Genomic DNA, 6,313 nt, shown 5'->3' on the forward strand with positions numbered 1-6,313 from the left:
CCAATTTACCTATGACACTCTTCAGTTGACTGTATTATCAACCCCCCCATCTTCCCCATTTTAACCCCTTATTCCCCATGATCCCACTCTCTCCTTTTCCTTTCCTCCACCGTCCAACAAGGAAGGTGGGATTGCTTGAGTCGTAGCATTTCAACAGGACCTTGTTCTCACATCTAGTCCATTTCCATCTTGTTCCAGTAGCCCACTCTCCCAGCACCTGACACAGATCTTGTTTGGCCGTGCGACGTCTGATGCTAAGTTAGGTTATGTGAAGTGCTCGCCGCTGTTATGGAAATTGCCCCATGACCATTGATTGTCCATTCCGCCCCTGGACGAATGAACCCTGGTTTCCTGCGTGCCAGTCCTGCACCCTACCAACGGAGCACTGAGCAACCCAGCCGCTGTTCGTGGCAGCTCAGGAACAAGCCCTGAGCACCAGAGTGATAGAGGCTCAGATCTACCAAACCAGACAAGACTCAAGGTGTAGGCTGTGCAAAGAGGCGCCTGAAACAATCAGTACATTACTGCAGGGTGGAAGATGCTGGTAGGGAAAGCATACACACAACTCTCTTTATTCTTTCATGAAATCTTTACATTTTATCACATGCAGGTTCTTGAGTGGACGTTTGATGTCATCCCAAGTATAGTAACCCTTTCATATCTTCTTGGATACATGTGAGAGGATCAGCCTCTCGTAGGAAACTTTTGTTTCATCTTGTTGTACTTCTTACTTTTGCCACAAGATTTAAGCATTTTTGAGTAAAAAAAAAACAACAACAACCAAGCTGCTTTAAAAAGAGTTACCAAAGTTTGAATAAAGTCCATGTTCTCTTCTGTCATCTTCTTCTATTATTTTTTCAGCATCAAGACAGAGGCTTAGAGTGGAAACTGCAGAGAAGAACAACTTTATGAAGGAAGTGAAAGATGAATCATCGGACTGAGGTTAAAGGTGAGAATAAGAGCAGACAGGACGACAGACCAGAGCTTCAGAAAGGTTTTGGTCAGACACACAGATGCTCTGCTCTCCAGTGTTTTCAGGAGACACAGTCGAAGAAATCTGTTGCAGACGGTAAAGTTTCACTGACCTCGTCTTACTGAGACTCTGCTCTTCTTCTACATTTTCTGCAGAGATAAGCAAACAAGCATTTTGATTTATTTTCTTTTATGTGCTTTTAAACTAAAACATTATTGGTCTGTAAACTAAGACAGGCATGTGTTCTGTTTCTGTTTAATATGAGCTCAACGTACCAGTAGTTAAAATGTCCAAAAATAGTCCAAAAATCCTAAACTGACTTAAAGTCACCAAACCCTTGTGTGTGTTTACTCATCTAAGATGACAACAATAATTCAAATCTACCATGAAGAAACTTGGACTGTGTAACAGTTTATAACATCTAATAATCAGATAATCTAACCATTTTCTAAAATACATTCATTCACAAGTAACAATCACAAAGTTCATTCATTCTTAACCGTTTTTCCTTTCGGGGTTGCCGGAGCCTATCCCGGCCACTTGTGGGCGAAGGCAGGGGACACCCTGGACAGGTCGCCAGTCTGTCGCAGGGTAGAATGTCCACAATCACACACCCATTCACGCTCACAGTCATACCTAGGGTTGCTAATTAACCTATGAAGCATGTTTTTGGAGATCCCGGAGAGAACCCACACATACACAGGAGAACATGCAAACTCCACACAGAAAGGTCCCCCATTGATGTTCTGTTTTTCATATCCCCCGGCCGGGACTTGAACCAGAGGCCTTTTTGCTGTGAGGCAAGAGCGCTAACCACTGCGCCACCGTGCAGACAATCACAAAGTTGTTTATGGAAATGTTTTCACCTATATTTCAAAGCGAAATTAAATTCTCAATAGTCAGTTTGACTTTTGGCTCAGAAAAAACAACCTAAATAAAAGTGCATTACACTGGGAAAGCATTGTTTAGCAGTTTCTTTTACATTTTTGCACAAAAACTCAACAGCAAATTGAAATCATTAGGTCTTAAGGTACTTTTGAAAATATTTTAAAGGAAACATTTAATTAAGATGTCTTTTTTTTCTTGAACTGTAAATCGCAGAGGGCATTTTTATTTGACTTATGGTACCAAATTTAAATGACAATTTAAATGATAATTTAGACAAGTTAGATGACAATTTAAATTGCATTCGGTTTCGCTTTTATTAATATTATTTTTTTAAACATGCAAGATTAAATTTTCATATTAAATTGAAATTGAAATTGCAATTGTGGATTAAATATTACTTTAAAATTATATGTGAAGAAAACGTCCATAGTTTTTATACAGATACTATAGTTTAAACACTTAACATTATATTTATTCCATTGTAGTTATGTAAAATAACCTAAACATTAACACTATTAATGGTGATGACAATAATGTCAACAATAAACTACGACTGCTGTCAATCATTTTGTCTTATACTTTATAAAATGAATAAATGTTACGTTAATGAAATCATTGTGAAATAATCTCCCTTGATCTTTAAACAAATGAATACATGCAATAAAGTACAAGTTTGGAAGTTTTTGAAGGTACCATTATAACTGCATTTCATGAATTAAAAAAAATTCAACCATATGAACGTTTTTTTTTTTTTTGCAAAGAGCTGCTTCATTTTATTGAAGAATTAATTACGTTTTCTAATTCTGTAATGAAGTTTGAAGGAATAATTATAAATCTACAGCCATCCTGTGTGATGCCCATTGAGACAAATTGGGCTATATAAATAAAATTGAATTGTATATATTACAAAAATGAGCAGTTCGGATTGTAAAAAAAGCAGGATATTTAGAACAACTTTTTATACAATCTAAACTTTTAAATTACAGGATATAATACAGTGTGTCAGGCATTTAATTTCTTACTAACAGACGATATTCCGAAAATATTTATAAACAAAGAAAATACCTTTAAACTAAAAGGGACTAGAAGGTTTGCACTACCAGTAGCACAAACCAACCGCAGAAAATTTTCTTTCTCCGTTTGTGGACCAAAAACTGGACCAGTTTAGATCCAGAAAAAAACCAGACGCGTTTCTGTCTTGACGTGTCATGACGTGCTATTATTGTTATAACTACTATCCACTATATGTGTCATGATGAATGCATTTTATTAACATTAATTACATTTTTAACAAATAAATACCAACAATAAGTAATTCCCTTTAAAAAAAAAACCTGTTTAAGTTGTATTTAAATCAAATTAAGTTTCTGTGTTATTCTGATCAATCCTTAGTAAAATAATGATTAATTAATGTTTTTAAAATGTTCTTTTTACTAAAAGTGAGCATTTTTAGGGACGTTTGTCCAAATTGTCGATCAGTAATTTTATGTTATCTAATTTAGGGATTAAACTTTCAATACATTCTCCTGAAATGGAGCAAAACATAAACAATGAAAACACTTAATTGGTTTTGTGTCTGAACCTGAATGGAATCATTTACCTGTAGTAGCAGACAACTGAGAGGGCACAACACAGAAAAATTCCTGCTCCAGTCGGGACTTTTAGAAGACAATGTGATGAATATCTGATTTCTGGGGGGGGAAGTAAATAGTTTAATCAAATGTTGGTAAGTTATTTGAATTTTTTTTTCTGTCTATGCCTCACGTACCTTTAACTTCCTCAGACAAAGTTAAATTCCACCCAATTTCTTGAAGTCCATTCCAGTTAGTTACAGTACATCGATAAAGTCCTTCATCTTCATCTTGAACGTTTAGTATCGTCAACCTAGTCGGGAGGTCGGTCTCTATTCTCAGTCTGGGAGAAGAGAAATTTGAAACAGTGGCATTGAGGACGATGGAATAAAGAAAAAAGGAATTTATTTTGGTCCATCTGATGTCTGCTGCCTCTTCCATGGACACGTTACAAGTCAAGGTGACTGCGTCTCCTCTGCGAACCTCCCTTCTGTGTACAGGTGGTGATGGAGCTGAGAGTTAAAACAGGTCATAAGTAATAAGTAAGAAACAGGCTTTGATCTGGATGAAAGCGTAAACCAACAACGTGTCTTTACCAGCATGGACCCGAAAGTCTGAGAAAAGAGCGACTAGCAGGGCAGCTAGGTTCAGGCTGAACATGACGACCATTGGACTATAAAAGAAAAGCAAAGACAGGAAACTGTTGCTGCTAGAATTAGAGAGAAGGAGGTGCAGAGAAAAGGAAGTGGGCTAAATGTCTTGCTGATCTTTGTCCCTTGAAAAGAACAGGACTGTATTATGAAAATACAGTCGCATGTATTCAATTAAAATACTGTATTATTCCTAATATTCGTTTTTTTTTAAATAGCTTGCGCGCTTCATAGAGTCTTCCTCTTTAAATACCCCCTACATAACTAAAGTTATATAGAAACTGTCCCCAATTGTAATCAATTGGGAAGAAAAAACATTCTTAATATATGTTCAAAATATTTTTCAATACTATACTTCTTTTTTCCTACACTTTACTTCCATTGTTTTGTACTGTAGTGTTAGGAATAATTAGAAACAGAATAGTTAGAAACTCCCTTTTAGTTTTATTACACTAACTTTTACTTTTAATTACACTAATGGTTTAAACTTGATTCATTATGTATTATCATCTCAAAATTATATTATATTTGAAGAAAGCACAACCAAGACTATTGTCTCGTAACATTCCTCCAGCATACTCCCTTTTTATCTTTGTGTGTGCTGGTGCCTGTGCTCTGGAAAATGTCTGTGATAACCTCAGAGAGATCTGACACTTGAAGCTCCGTGACCTTCGAGCATCTAGCCTGCAACAACCTGTGGGTGTGATTTTCACACCAGGGTCCATCGGATGATCTTCTGAATATGCAAATACAGGGTTTATATGCCAAGCCCATTCCCTGTTTTCTTTGTTCAGACTTTTGAATGCAGCAGCCTGTTCATCTGTCTGTAACCCTTCGTACAAAATGTCTGCTGTTTGTACGAAGTAAAACTTCCACAAAGCTAAGTATTGTCTCTGGGTCATTATTCATTCATTTCTGTGTGCAAGAAACTGAAAGGGTACAAACCTTTATCTACAGTCCTATCTAGCAAAATCCAGTTACTTCACATGTACTTATATACTCTGCCCATGTTGCAGAGGTAGAGCTGCCAACTTCTTGTTCATGTTCCCGCTTTGCCTGTCTGTGTTGAAGTGTCCTTGGGGCAGACACTGAACCCTCATCGCTCCTGGTGGCTAAAGATTCAATTTAATTTTATTCATGTAGCCCAATATTACAACAACATTCGTCTCAATGGGCTTCATACTGGTAATTGTATAATGAACATAAAACCATAAAGAACATGAAGTCACACAATTCAGTAGATAATGGCTAAACTAAACTAAACAGACTAAGCTAAACTGGGCATCCCTGCTTTTGGACCCTCCTCCTCAGTTAACGGATGACTTGGAAGGTACGCTGATAAGTGTTTATGATTTATGTGTATCACGTTAAAAGTTGTTTTAATGCAGGGGTGTCAAACACATTTTTTACCGTGGGCCACATCAGCATAGTGGTTGTCCTCAAAGGGCCAAATGTAACATATGCTTATGTAACTTGGATCACTGCCTCCCTACATTTGTTCTTTAATCACAAGGAGAAGTGTGGAATCTTACTCCTTAAGATCTAAAGAGCAGTTGTTGCCTTCTGTTCCATTTGCCCGCACAGAACTAGGGGAAAAGCCTTCGTCCACTGTGCTCCTTTTGCTTGGAATATGCTGCAGAAAGACTGGAAAATAACTTAACTAGTATCTTTAAATGTATTTAAGAAAAAGCTAAAAGCATCAGAATCTTAAACAATAATGTGCAATATTTTTTTATGATATATGTATTTTTGATTATGTTTGCTTTTATGTATTTTTTGTATTGAAATGTGCTGCCTCTTGGCCAGGACTCCCTTGGAAAATTGGTTATTAATCTCAATGGGACTTTCCTGGTTAAATAAAGGATAAATAAATAATTATGCATGTAACTACATGTAATAAAAAATAAATGTAAGTACTCCTTAATGTTAAATAACTCATTATTTATTTATTATAACTTTTTAAAATGACCATTACAGTTGCATAGAAAACATATGTTTACTTGTTACTCTATAAATCCTGTTACATTTTGTTTGCTTATTAAAACCCACAGAACTACATTGATGAAGGATCAAATTTTCAAAATAAAATAAAAATATAAAACTGTGCTACGAGTAACATTTCGTCTGCATACACACATAAGACTTGCAAACATTGAAATATGCTCTCGTGGGCCACATAAAGTGATATGGCGGGTCCCATTTGGCCCCCGGGCCTTGAGTTTGACAGGTGT

General features: G+C 36.4%; 1 long non-coding RNA gene across 1 annotated transcript; it reads right to left on the reverse strand.

The window, feature by feature from the left end:
• Window positions 1-1,002: 1,002 nt before the first annotated feature.
• On the reverse strand, window positions 1,003-3,767 carry LOC105356838 (uncharacterized). The gene is made up of 3 exons (XR_002292813.3): window positions 3,630-3,767; window positions 3,462-3,552; window positions 1,003-1,122 (listed from the first exon to the last, which is right to left on the reverse strand). It is a non-coding gene; the product is annotated as an uncharacterized LOC105356838 (long non-coding RNA).
• Window positions 3,768-6,313: the final 2,546 nt, after the last annotated feature.

This window comes from Oryzias latipes, chromosome 21, assembly GCF_053564925.1.
Source record: "Oryzias latipes strain Hd-rR chromosome 21, Olatipes_Hd-rR_3.1".
Taxonomy (NCBI): Eukaryota; Metazoa; Chordata; class Actinopteri; order Beloniformes; family Adrianichthyidae; genus Oryzias; species Oryzias latipes.